Here is a 12979-nt window from a genome sequence, read left to right as displayed (position 1 = left end):
AAAGCATCTGTAATATGATTTTCTTCACGAGGCAAGTGTTCAAATTGAATTGCTTTGAATTGTTTACACAGCTCTATGATGTATTTATGATAAGGGATGAGTTTTGAATCCCTTGTTTCCCATTCACCTTTTAGTTGATAAATGATTAGAGCTGAGTCCCCAAACACCTTTAATGTTTCAACTTTCCTGTCCAAAGCAGCATGCAGCCCCATAACACAAGCCTCATATTCGACTACATTACTGGTGCAATTGAAGTTCAATCTTGCCATAACAGGATAGTAGTGCTCCATTGAAGATATTAAAATTGCTCCAACCTCATGTCCCATGCATTTGCAAGCCCTATCGAAATACATCTTCCATGTATTTTCCTCATCATCATCTTTTTCTAATTCTAATATGGCCATTAGTTCCTCATTTGGAAAATCAAGCTTCATGGGCTCATAATCATCAACAGCCCTATTTGCCAAGAATTTAGCAATGACACTTCCTTTAATTGCTTTTTAGCTCACATATACTTTGTCATATTCAGAAAGCATCACTTGTCATCTTACGATTCTTCTTGACAGTGATGGTTTCTCAAATATGTTTTTGATGAGATCCAGTTTAGCTATGAGCCAAGTTGTGTGGTAGAGCATATATTGCTTGAGTCTTTTAGCTATCCAAGCCTAAGCATAACACATTTTCTCGAGTGATGAATACTTGGACTCATAATCCGTGAATTTCTTGCTCAAGTAATAAATAGCTCTCTTTTTCTTGCCAGATTCATCTTGTTGGCCTAACACACATCCCCTCATGTACCACTATGTATAGAATTAATGGAATCTTAGGAACAAGGGTTGCTAATATTAGAGGATTTGATAAATACTATTTATTCTTATCGAAAGCTTCTTAACATTTTTCATTCCACTCTCCAAGATTATTCTTCGAAAGAGTTTAAAAATGGGATCACATTTAAGAGTAAGCTGAAAAATGAACCGAGAGATATAGTTTAATCTACCCAAGAAACCTTGAACCTCTTTTTGTATGCTTGGAAGAGATAAATTCTAGATAGCCTGAATTTTGTGTGGATCCACTTTTATCCCTATTTCATGACCAAAAACCTTAATAGCCTTCCTGACATGGCTCTAAATGTACATTTGGCCAGATTCAATTTGAGTTAGAACTTTTTCAACCTTTCAAATATTTTTTTAAGATTAACTACATGATCCTCTCCTTTTCGAGATTTGGTAATCATGTCATCCACATACACTTCAATCTCTTTATGCAATATATCATGGAAGAGTGTTACCATGGCCCTTTAATAGGTTGTCCCAGTATTTTTTAGTCCAAAGGGCATAACTTTATAGTAAAAAGCTCCCCATGGTCTTCTTCATATCATCTCGGGCCATCTTTATCTAATTGTAATTAGAGAATCCATCCATAAAAAAGAATACTGGATGTTGGGCTATATTATCTACCAAAGTATCAATGTGAGGCAGAGGAAAATTGTCTTTAGGTCTAGCTTTATTCAAATCTCTATAGTCTACACACATCCACACCTTTCCATCCTTTTTAGGGATAAGTACTATATTAGCCACCCATTCAGGATATTTGGTCACTTGCAAGAAGCTTACATCAAATTGCTTTTTAACTTCCTTTTTTATTTTCAATAGCATTTTAGTTTCATTTTTCTTAGCTTTTGCTGCACCAATTTGCATTTTGATTTCAATGGTAGCCTATGCGCTATTATTTCAGTGTTGAGTCCAGGCATATCTTGGTAGGACCAAGCAAATACATCCACAAACTCTCAAAGCAAATTCTCTAACCATTGCCAGTCAATCACGAAGAGTGAAGTACCAATCTTGACTTTTTCTTGTTTTCAGCATCACCCAAATTGATCGATTCAATAATTTCTTGATGAGGCGTAATGAATTTATCTTCCTGCTTAATTAGCCTTATTAAATCCGAAGACAATGTGTATTCCTCATAATCTTCAACATCAAGTTCATTAGTATTAATTGAATTTTCAAAGTTAAACCCTAGATCATTGTCATGATTACCTTTACATTCATTTAGGGACTTGAAAATTAATACAACAGGAAATATTGGCAAGAAATTTTGATGGGGTGATGAATGGAATGGAAAAAATGAATAAAATGCATGCTCTTACTTTTATTGACATAATGAAAAATAAAAGGCCCAAACATAAGAGTTGATCCCAATGCTTTTGGGCATAAGTAATTAGGAGATGTGATTACATTAAAGGAAAATAAAAAAACAATAGGCATTTGGATGACCTTCCAATTTTGTAATTCATATCTCGACGGGCATGGGTAAATCCAAGCTTCTTCATATTGACTTTCATTATCCATCATATGAATGGATAGCTTAGCAAAAGTTTCCTCCTATTTTGGTTCTTCTTTTGTGTCCTCTTCAACTCCCTGGTGCATGTATCCTCAAGGAATGAAAGTTTCATTTAAATGGGGAAAGATCATTGATTCTTTTTTTACCTTTCTACTATTGTTTTGTATTTGCTCTATTGCATAACCCAATCCAGATTTGCAACTGTAATCTTCAATTTTAAGAATCTCCTTTATCCATTGTAGGCTTTTGCTTAGGTCGATCCCAATACTCCAACCCTTGTTAACCATCTGATTGATCACAATCCGATTAAATTTGAGCCTTTCACCTACTTTATTGATAGGTTCAAAGGATCTGTAAGAGCACTCCAATGATTCTTTTACTACTTCCATATATAAGGTATTTATGGGTTGGGTCACTAGCAAATCTTTTTCTCCAACCATAATCACTAACTATCTTTTCACATTAAATTTGATTTTTTAATGTAGTGAGGAAGGCAAGACACCTGCTTTGTGGATTCATAACCTCCCTCATAAGCAACTATATGATGGGAAGATATCCATAACTTGGAATTTTATATTAAAGACACATGGCCCAATATGGATGGCAGTTCAACATCTCTCAAGATTTCTTGCCTAATCCCATCAAATGCTCGGACCATCATTTGACTGTCTTGGACATGGAACATATCAAAGGGCAACTTGGCTAGAGTGGACATAAGCATCACATTAATAGTTGTTTTGTTATTAATGAGGACCTTGGCTACTATGTGGCCCTTACATTTGACAATGATGTGCAATGCCTTGGTGTTCCTTCTACCCTCAGGTGAAATCTTATCATCACTAAAAGAGATATGATGTGGCACCACTAGATTTCCTACTAAGTGATTCACATATTCCACTGATACATTATAAGCTACATAAGCTTGATTTAATACCTTTAATAAAGCATTACAATGTGATTTCAAGTTTAGAAGAAGTGAGAGTAGAGAAATCATAGTTGGCATCTTATTCAATTACTTCACTATAAAATATTCACTATGCTTTACTAGCTTCAAAAACTCATAGGCCTCATTTTCAAGCATCGACTTCGAGACATCTTTTTATGGAATCTCTTATTCAATTTTCTTCCATTTTCCTTTTTTTTACTTTTTTTAAAGTATTCGGAGTATAACATCTTTTACTTTTAGTTATGCTCCTGACACATGTTATATGGGTAGTTTTAGCTTTCAACATATCCTTTTGCTACCCCTGAGCTATCACCTCACACTCATATCTTTAGGGTACTACTTTATTAGCCTTATTAAGAGATGGGTGTGGGATTCTGAAAGCTATTGGTTTGGGGATAAACTTGCTCTTAGCTGATTATAGCTTTTTCTTACCACGTATAGTGATAGGTTTTGGCACCTACCTATTGTAGTAGCCACCCCAATGTTTTTCGAGCTCTTAATTCCTCATATAACTCTATCTTGTAAGAGTATTAATTTCTACACCTATTGGTGAAATTATTGACATTTCTCAATAGAATGCCTTGAAGCTCCATTGTGATACTTACACCTTTGATTAAGGATACATCCTCTCCTGTAGGTGCATAGAGTCACCAGTTGTATCAGTCCAACTCTATATAAAGCATCATAAAGCTAGTTAAATGGCATTTTAATCTCTTCTACCCCTTCTTTTTATATGCCTTTTATCTTTTTCTAGGGCATTGATTGTATGACTAGACAAAGGATTCCCACTAATATTAGGTGATGAGCTTTCACTAGTATCAAAATTTATTAGCCTCTTTTTAATCAAATGCTATACTTTTTGTTTTAAAGAAAAGTAATTTTCAGTAGAATGGCATGTTACTCCATAATGGTAGTCATAATGGGCAGTGGCGTCATTCCATTTGGGATAAAAAAGTTCGGGTTATTTGGTAGGGACAAGAGCAATTAGAGGGTTCTTATAGAGTTCTTGATATAACTTTATATAGCTTATGGGTATAGGATCAAAAGTGGGTCTTTTCTTAGTTCGTGGTTTTTTGGTATTACTTATAGTATTGACTAGGTGAGTGAGGGATCCTAGTGAAAATGGATAAGATGGTCGAGTGGTTGATTGGTAAGAAGATGCAAAAGTATGGTTTACCACGTGGTGGTATGTAAGGTAGGTAGCCCAAGAGTAACTTTTGAATTGCTGACCTTCAAAACTCATAGCTTAAGTCTCACTTTCCTTCTTCTTAAGTGCTATTTTGGAAAACTCATCTCCTTCAAGCTTACCATTTTTTATGGCATTTTTTATAATCTCTCCTAAAATCACCATATCAACAAATTTTTTGATCGTATTTTCTATCATTCTTTCATAGTATGGCAATTTTAGGGTGCTCACAAACAACACTATAGTTTTTTCTATCAAAAGGGGTTGTACTTAAGTAGCTACATCCTGTCATCTTTTGGCATATTGTTTGAAGGATTCAGATGCCTTCTTTTCTATTACCTGCAAAAAAAGGTAATCTGGGGCCATGTCGATAATATGGCGATACTAATTGATGAAAGATTGGGTCAAATCTTTCCATGTCTTTATTTGGGTTCCATCCAACTAGACATATCATCTTGCTATAGACCTAGTTAAACTATCTTAAAAGACATGCATAAGCAACTTCTCATTACTAGCATGTGCTACCATTTTGTGACAGTATATGGTGATATGTGTGATAGGGCACTTAGTACCATCATACTTTTCAAACTTCAATACTTTAAACTGAGGTGGCATTACCATGTCTAGTACTATGCAAAGTTCCACTGTATCCATGGATCCATAGAAATTCATTCCCTCTATAGCCCTCAATCTTTTCTCAAGCTTGTTCATGGCCCGATCAGTCTTAAAATTCTTTAAGGGCATAGCTGTCTGTGGTTTCTCTTTTTACTTTGCATCCTCTATAGTGAGGAGTTGAATGGGCTTTGTTATCTTTTCAATCAAAAAAGATTATCATAACTCTGGATGTTTTGTGAAGTATCTTCTTTCACTGATTTTCCTATACTTACTTTTTCCAAGACTTCTAGAATCTTGCTCAATTTTCCCTTTAGTGCCTCTTGAGCTTTTTCTATCCTTTTAAGGTGACTTATATTATCCTTTCCATTTTTCTAGCTCGAGTCCATGTATTATATTGATGTGCAGCTATTCTTATACCTTAGTACCACAATTGAAATTTCAATGATAATGTTATGATAATGAATGAATGAGCGTGATGCAAATGTGTGAAAAAGAAATGAAAAGAGAAGAAAAAAATATTTACCCCTTAAAAGAAATTCAACAAAAGGAAACTTTCATTTATTCCACAAGAGTCTATTTTACATCAAACCTAATATTATTTCTCTATATAAATGCCTAACTTGCTCATACTGGTCTTTAACTTCCTCAATGAAGTTTAATAGTTTTTGTCCATGTTTCTTGTTGGTGTAACCAAAGCTCTCAGTGCTTCAACCTTTTCTACCATCTCACCTGCTTTGATTATGGCCTTACCTATCTGAGCTATGAGGTACTCATATATCTTTATCTTTCCAACCATTCTCTTTTGTCCTACCATTCCTGATAGGATAACTTTCTATGCCCTTTCGTGATGATTTTGACATGATTTTTTTATTTATTCAACTTCAATGTCAGAGTCAGAATGTAGTCTGAAAGCCATTGGTTCTCTTGCTCAACCTCCATAAAAGCATCTTCTATTTGGGCATGCTCTTCTTTCAATTCTTTGTTTTCATGAACTAGATTAGTGTTGTTTATTTCTTTGGCTTGCTCCTATATGCATAACTTTTTATGTTCTTGTCGTATTTCCTTAAGCTCTTTAAGGGTATCATCCATTCCCTAACAACTTTATGGGCCTTGCTATATTCCTTAAAGATCCTACGGACTTGGATTTCTAATTTTTCTACTTTATTTTGCCATTAGTCCCTTTTTCCCTATAGATTTAAAATTACTTGCTTTAGTTTCTCTTTCTCCATTTCATGCTCTAACTCAGAAAGCTTATAATCTAACTCTTGGCTCACTAGTAGGTAATGATCCTAAGGCATAAATGTAATATCCTGACCCCTCTTATTTTTCCAAATAAGTTATTCTTGAGTGAACGCTCGGCTTACTCTCTTGGGCTTCTTCTAGGCCTTAATCATGTTATCAATCTTCTGGAAAGTTTTAGGCTCCCCATATGAACAGTCAAACTAGTTGAGCTTAGAGGTCATAATGGTAAACTATTCAACTCCATGATATCTCCTTACCATCAATGGTGTATAGCTCGTCGACCCCTATAGACCTAAAAGCGAAAACCTTGTCTCATCTCCATAGTGATATAACATAGGTTCCTTGTCCATCCACGGAGCTAACCATTTTACCTGACCCACTGTGAACCCTTGCAGTAGACACTTCCACTCCTCCTAAGTCTTTGCTTCTAGTCAAATGCTTTGACAGAACTCCTTAATCAAACTCTGAGTATAGAAATAAAGCTTGAAGAAGGCACTCTTCTTGCATTCAAAATAACTTTTCATCTATATATATAATAAGGGTATACAACCCATGAAGCGTGCTCTATCATTCTGCCTATAAAAAGTCAGTGATCTGATGGTTGCTGTCGAGATAACTAGGGTAGGATTATACCCCTTTTCTATCTACTCAAATAAATCAACCACTTCTATCTCAATATGGCCTAAAACCTGGGAAAAATGACCAACCCATATATGGCAAGAGTAAATGTATTCATTCCTCGATCATCATCTGGATGCTTGACAATGAAATCTCAAAGCACTTATCATGGAATACCCTTATGATCTCTTTTCTCTCAAATGTATGAATCTATGACCTCCTTTCCTACTCTTAGGATTTGACCCAGCTTTTTGCGATTTCCTGATTTGTTTTTCTTCATGTATACTCTATTTAGATATAATAGATGCATACCTACTAGAGTTGAGTACTTCTCTATTATTGGTACTAAATCAACCTTATTAAAGATGAAACATTGATAGAAGGATCCCAAAATTGTACCATCACTTTGATAAGGAAGTAGTCGACCTTTACTAACAAGAGATATGCAATATGCCCAAACTTCTCACAAAAAGCCTCTTACCTTGAAGGGGTCATAGCATTCCATAAGTATGATAGGCTTTTTAAATCATTAGGTTTGAGGAATAGGTGGACTTCTCTTGATAGTGTAGAGACATAACCTTGTGGTAAGCAATCTCCTTCTTTTTGTTACTTCTTTTTTGATTCTATCTTCACCTCTATGGGAGAATCGCATTTGAACAACATAGATGAAGTGCAAACCTGACGGTCTATAGAATCCATGAGGGTTTTTTGTTGAAATAGCTTTAAGGCAAAAATACTATGCAATCTGTAAACATGTTCATGAATGTGCACAAAAGGAAAAGAAATAAAAGAAGACAAAGAAATTAGTTAGTCACTTTAATAAAACATAAAGTAAACATCACATAGCAATTAAGATAACAACATGACTTAGAATTTTGGATTATCTACAAATGGTGGGAAGATAAGGCTCTATCTATGGTTGGGCTCTTAAAGTTAACTATATGCAGTTTGGGTTAATTCTAAAAGGTTCCCAAATTGTTCCTTATATCATGATCTATTACAGACTAGTAAGGCACCCCAATCCTCACCCATCATAGGCTACAAACGAAAAGGGTTCAATCTGAGTAGGATTATTTCGTAGGCCCATGTGGAGACATGAAATCTCACGAGGGAATAGGTACTTCATTCCCTCCTAAATGTAAAGCCTGAGTGGAGGGCTTATGTTATGCACATGCTGATGAATGACAGATATATATATACAAACAATAAATACTTAAGCAAATATGAACAACTAAATAAGCAGATATATACAAGGAAAATAAATAATAAAGTAGATATAAGTAATAAAAGGGAATAAAATAATTTTAAACTTATTAAGCAAGGCTTGGATAATAAGAAATCATTTACTGGCTTAACTCTTAATGTCTCCAGCGGAGTCACCAAGCTGTATAAGATATAAATCTGTGAACCTACCATTAGATATGGATGAAAGGGAGTCACCACCAATCTTTTTTGTTTATGTGTGATTAGTCACCTAAAACATATTCTAATATGCAAAAACAGATGTTAAGTTCAGGAGTTGATTACTCATGAGGAAGGTTGTAGCACCCCTACAATGCCCATTCAAATGATGGTATCGGTTTGATTTTAAATTATCCAAACTTTGATCATTTTTATGATTTACCAAATAATTTAATATTGAAAATTAATCTTAAAATTATCCCAATAGTTTGGTAGCAATTTAAGATAATTCTCTCACCTTGAGAGTATTCATAGAGACTAGTGTCCCACTCTAAAAAGACTTTGTTGCTAGATTTATTGATTTTTATTCCATGAAGAAAACAGTAAACCTCTCAATTTTTTATTATTTTGAAAACATTATTTACAAAAAAAAATTTTGAAAGATTTTTCTCTTTTTTTCTCCTTTTTTTTTCAAAAATACCATTGGCAAAAATAAAATTTTTTTGTTTTTTTCTTTAAAAAAATAAAACCAAAAAATAATAAAGAATAAAAAAGCAAAATAAAATCAAAAAATAAAAAAGAGAAAAGGGAAAACCTGCAATTGGGTCGGGTCAGAGCACGAATCAACACGTGAGTTGTCAGGTCTACGGGCGGATCCTGGCTTTTCCAAAATGACATCATTTGGCAGTAGTATAAAAGCCAAGCTTTAGCATTTTTTTCTCAGAATCACTCGAGCCCTTTTCTCTCTAAATCATCTTTTGTCTATCTTTTCTCTAAAAATGCCCATTGAAAACTTCAACTGGGGACCAAAATTCTATCGATTTCTGGAAAAGTTGGGAAATTCAACCAAAAAATTGAGAACCTATCAGTTTCTAGAAAGTTGGTTGGATTCTAGAAATCTTACTGGAATCTCACCGAAATCTTGTTGAAAACTTCAAACGGCCACCAAAAAATTCATCGAAAACTTCATGTTTTTCCTAAAAACCCAAAAAAACCTAGAAAACCCAAATTTCTTCGAATTTTTCTCATCTTTCTCCAAATTTTGCCCACATTATTCCCAGAACCTCCCTGAATCCTAATTTTAACCCAAAAACCTAAAATCAAACCTCTAACTTTAGATAGAATCTAAATCCCAAACTTGAACCTCCTAGAACCTTTTTCTGCCAAAAATTCTTCAACCCCTTTTCCTTAAAATTTCTATGTGTTTTTGTGTGTTCATCCTTAGTAAAACTAGTCCAATTTAAGGTAATCATAGGATCAATTTAAAGAAACAGATAGAATCAATCCCAGGCTTGAATCCTAGGATTGAATTCTGTAATGACAGGATTTTAGGTCCTAAGATTTCAGCAATCCCATGTTAATACGATCTGGCATTAAAATTTTGACCAAGCGGGATTCTGATCCCGATTTTACATGTGAATTAAAATAAGAAAGGAAAGAAGAAAAGGAAAGAAAATAAAAATAAAATAAAATATAAATAGTAATAATAATAATATTATTATTATTATTAATATAACAATGGTATATACGAAAATACCAAGCAAAGAAAAGGAAAATAAAATAATAATAATAATAATAATAATAATAATAATAATAATACTATTAGTAATAATAATAATAATAATAATAACAAAATACAGAGGAAATCAGTCTAACTAGGCTAAGACACAGATGGGCCTAATGGGCCTGGACACAAATAGGCCTAATTAGGGTCTAGACACGAATGTGTGTCTACACCTTGACTTATCCTATTGAGCATTCACTTCCACAATACCTTCCACCATCCCAATATTTTCCACTAGCACTGCAAGTTCTGCAATGCCACATTATGTTCTGCCACAATAATTTTCTCCATCATGATGCCATTCATCTTCACATCACTTTCTATCCACACCATATTCATTACTATCTCTCACACAAAAAAAGAAATATCCTTGAGGAGATGTTCATTGAATTGCTCCAAGCTTAAGAAGAATACCAATAAGACCTAGAGCTATGTATTGGGAATTCTAGGCAATATGTTCAAAATGTACATACCTTAAATACTTTTCGTTTAGATCATATGCCTAGGCCTAAAGATTCAACACCTTGTTGGGAGGAGAAGGATGAGTATACATTAGGGAATCATTTGAGGAGAGGTCCGAGATGGATTAATGATAATGGTGAGCCTATTATGTTGGAGACACCACATTTTACAAAAGTTGTAAAAGAAGAGATAGTGGAAGCAGAAGATAAGTTAAGGGCTAGGGAAGTTGATGATGATGTATCATTTAAGGGAGTTAAGATAGAGGATAGCATTCAATAAGAAGTTAAGCTTGATATTTCACTTGTCCCATTACTTGAGTTCTTTGATAGTCACTTACTTGATTGTGTGAAAATGTGTAAGGTGGATAAATGTGTTGATAAGGTGAGTTTACTAGATAGATCATTTAAGCCCTTAGACACATTCGTTCTTGAATCTATTATTGAGTTTAAGGATGATGAGAAATTCATTAGGAAAGAACTTACTTATCTAGTAGCTTTTTCATTCCTTGATCCCATGTTCGAAGCTATAAACACCTCATTCTTAGAGCTTCCTCTAGATAGACTATCCATGGAGAAGAAATTGAATGACATAAATTTTGGAGAGGATGACTCAATTCTTTACATTGATTTGCAAGAAGATCTTAGCATTGGTCTTGATTAAGAAGAAAGTGAACCTTATAGTAGACCCATGCATTTTTATTGTGCTTTAAAAATCCATTGTATGATGATTTGAAAATGCATGTGGTTGAAAACCCATTTTTTGACACTATTGATGAGCTTAGTGAAAAGGATAAGGATGAAATAAAAGAAATTTTGAGTGAAATGTCAAAAGTTGATACTATAAAGGGTTTGGATGATGATAATATAGAGAGATTCTCTAGTGGCTTAGAAATTTTTTGAACCTCTACTTCTCAACTTGATACCTTTGACTTCTTATCTTTTATGCTCACTCGACTTACACCATCTATAGAGGAATTTTTCTTTAAAGTCAAAACCCATATACTTCATTGTGGTACCCATATCATTGGTACTGAAGCCAATGACCACCTTTATTGGTCCATATTGTAATATTCTTAGATTTTTCATAGAGGTGGAACATAAATCTACCCATAAGCACCGCATTAATCTAGAGTTTGTCATTACATGTTTGGTGCAAAGGAAGTGAATTGAAATGGGTAGATTCGGGAAAGAAGTGTGAAGTAATTTTCTAACACTTGTGAAATTCAAGCTTTTGACTTTAAATAAAGTACTTCTTGTGAGGCAAACTAAGCTTTACTTTTCATGTTTTGTTTTCTTATATTTTGCTTATCTTTTCATTGTACATATTGATGTAGTTTCTTTATATAGTTGTTTCTTTATTTTTTAGGTTAAATAAAAGCTTGAAATGGATATACTAGTTTCGGCCAAAGCTTAGACGGATAATTTAACCACCATGCTTTCATGATGATAGGGGATTTTTTTGTTCTTTTCTTTTGTGCTTTGTTACTTGATGCTTACATATTGAGGATAATGTGTTATTTAAGTTTAAGGGTATGGGAAAATTGTTCAAATTTTGAAAATTTTTTTTAATGTTCTTTGATTTTTACCTTGAAATTAAGTTTAAGTTCTTTGCTTACATATTGATTTTTTTTAAGCTACATATGGTAGCTTGAATCATTACTATGTTTTCTTTGATTAGTTTTTCATGAAGCCACTGATAGGTAATGATTGATAATGAATACAACATTAGGAAAAGCTTGAATGTGTGTGAAATATGAGATGATACTTAGGTTTAGAGAATTCTTGAATATGGTATTCATTTGTGAGTAATGCTTTGAACACTAAAATGTGTTTTTTTATCTAATATTGATTATGTGAGCATGACATTGTTTTTGCATTGACCTTTAGACTTTTGTTTCATAATTCTAGAATTTATTTTGATCATCTTTCAAGGCGAAATCCTAGAGGACACATGATTAAGGAAATGATATAGGCTATCTTCAGATCGTTTAAGCCTTTCAAGCCAACCTTGATATAATATTTCCATAGTAACCCCATTTGAGCTTATGATTCCTTTTCTTTGCTTGAAACCACACTATAAGCCTATAGCCTTATTTTGATCTTTTCTATTTTTTAGTCCCTTGCCCTATATGCATTAGGACATTCATCTACATTTGTGAGTTATGCATCACTAGGGTGGAAGGGTGGAGCTTGGAAAGTTTGGGAAATAAAAGGAAAAAAAATCAAAATCAAGCTAGCTTGCAAAAGACAAAAAAAAAAAGAAAAACAAAAGCCATAAAGTGGTGAAAAAGCAAAGAATGTAGAAAATAAAGAAAAATGGGCACAAACAAAGTTTGGGGGGTGATTCTTTAGTCAAGCTTACCTTTCTTACCTTGAGAGCTCAACTATGGATAGTCAGAGATATGTGATTGTTAGGTTACTTGAGCCTAAATGACTTTTATGATGCCTTGACTCTAGCCTTAAATTACTAGCTTAATAAAGTCCTAAATGATCCTTGGTCATGCATTTATCTACATTAGTGGAGAGAGATGTGATAAGCAAACTTATGGAACATGAGCATATTGATCCTTGTTATTAAAGTTTCATGTTTTGCATAGCAATGC

This window comes from Durio zibethinus, chromosome 4 (assembly GCF_047325235.1).
Source record: "Durio zibethinus cultivar Kanyao isolate XHJ-2024 chromosome 4, ASM4732523v1, whole genome shotgun sequence".
NCBI lineage: Eukaryota > Viridiplantae > Streptophyta > Magnoliopsida > Malvales > Malvaceae > Durio > Durio zibethinus.
This window is presented reverse-complemented; position numbering follows the sequence as displayed.